Source organism: Olea europaea, unplaced genomic scaffold (assembly GCF_002742605.1).
Source record: "Olea europaea var. sylvestris unplaced genomic scaffold, O_europaea_v1 scaffold3428, whole genome shotgun sequence".
Lineage (NCBI taxonomy): Eukaryota > Viridiplantae > Streptophyta > Magnoliopsida > Lamiales > Oleaceae > Olea > Olea europaea.
In genome coordinates, this window is record NW_019253327.1 from 1 (window position 1) to 2194 (window position 2194).

A 2194-nucleotide genomic window follows, 5' to 3' on the forward strand; every position below is an offset into this window, starting at 1 on the left:
GAGGATGACATTTCTATAGTTCATACAAAGTTCCTTCCATTTTTTTGAGGGGTATCCTATTAACGAGACCATTTGCCATTAAAATAGCTTTCCTCAGAAGTTCTGAGGTAATTCCGAACTTATCAACATTGCGTTCATCATTTCTTTAAGAGTTCGATTTTTGCGTTCAGCGATACCATTTGATTGAGGAGAATAAAATCATGTTGTTTGATGAATAATTTCATGTTTGGAACAGAATTTTTCAAATTGTGGCCCATATTCACCTCATCTATTTCAGCCTTACAATGCTTAAAGGCATCCAAAGCTTTTTCTTTACTTCTTAAAAGAAAGACATTACAATACATTGTCAATCGTCAATAAAAGTTATAAAGTATTTCTTACCACCTCTAATTTGAACGAATTTGCTGTGTATTAATTATAAAGGTGTCATGTTCCTTTGAACGGAATGGAATAGTGTTTTAGCCAATTTTGCTTTGACACACACTTCACATTTATGATTAGGATCAATTTTATGTGCTAGTATTAAATTTTGGTTCACAAGTTTGCGCAGTGAGTTCTAATTCACATATCCTAATCGATTATGCCACAAGCAAGACAACTCAAGCATATAAACAGAATTTGAACTTTTATTAATTTTGCTTTGTCTTGGTACAACATTTAGAATGTTCATTTTGAACATTTCATCACACATGTATCACTTTCCTCATTCATTCTTGGTAAGTACAAATTTATTGGATACAAATACAAGCTTAACGACATTCTTACTAAGCAAAGATCTGGACATAAGATTCTTGAGTATTTCCAACACATGTATGACATTATTGAGGACAAGTTCTTTCCCGAATGTCATTTTCAAAGGGAGATTTACTTGTCCTTCAATCTTGAAACTTGTAGAGTTCCCCATGAAAAGTTGTTCTCCATTAGGCTCGTAATAGTTTGAGAACACTGCTTTTTATGCACATACTTGATGGGTAGCACCAGTGTCAACCCATCATTCCCTTGAGTTTCCAACCATGTTGTACTCGGACACTAGTGCAAATAGACTCATCTCCTACCTTCCTTCAGAAAAAGGTGTCATTTTCAACCGTGTTGGCTTGTGCACTCTTCTTCGGCTTTTGACATTCAATTGAACGATGTCTAGCCTTTCCACATTTGTAACAGTTTTTTTTGAACTTCATGACTTTCTTGGCGTTATCTCTACACGGTACATCATCAGAGATCTTTCATTTCTTGTTAACGATCCTTTGATTTGTTTCAATAAAATTCGTTCCAAGTTGGACAATAGGCATTTTCTTGATTTTCCTATTGTCTTCTTCAATCCTTAATCAAACTATCAACTCCTCCAAGTTCATTGTCTTGCGTTTGTGCTTGAGAAAGTTTTTGAAATCTCTCCACATAGGAAGAAGTTTCTCGATGACGGCTATCACTTGGAAGGATTTACTCAATTCCATCTTCTCGGCATAGATGTCATGTAGTAGAACTTGAAGTTCTTGCACTTGACTAATCACCATTTTTGAATCCATCATCTTGTAATTCAAAAATTTGCCGATTATAAACTTCTTGATTACAGCACCTTCGGTCTTATACTTCTTTTTCAATCAATCCCATAAATCCTTGGCCAAGTTCTTTGAATTATACACTCCATAAAGTGTATTGTTCGGTCCATTCAAAATATAATTTTTGCATAAGAAGTCTGAATGCTTCCATGCATCCAAAGCAATAATTGATTCACGATTATTTTCTCCTTCTTGTATGGTAGGTGAGGTCCCCTTTAAAAACTTTACCAAGTTCAGAATAGTTAGATAGAACCATATCTTTTGTTGCCATCTTTTAAAGTTTATGCCTCCGAATTTTTTCGATTTTTCACCATGCGGGATTACAATATTTTGGAGCGGTATCGCCAAAGGCGGAACCACATTATTCATACCATTTTGACTTGAAATAGCCTCTACGGTACTCATATATGTTACTTAAACACAAGATTAATGCATCAACGATGTAGGGAAAGAATAGTACACAAAGACTATTCCAAACAAACGAACAGTATGGTTTTAAAATAAAAAAACAACCATAGACAGAATATTGTCTTAAGATTGTTGTTCTGGGTATGTATATGTATGGTAAAGGTTGTTTGTATGTATAGTAAAGAAAAGGGTAAAGTTTTAATTCGTATGAGCGTAATCAAAACACAAGA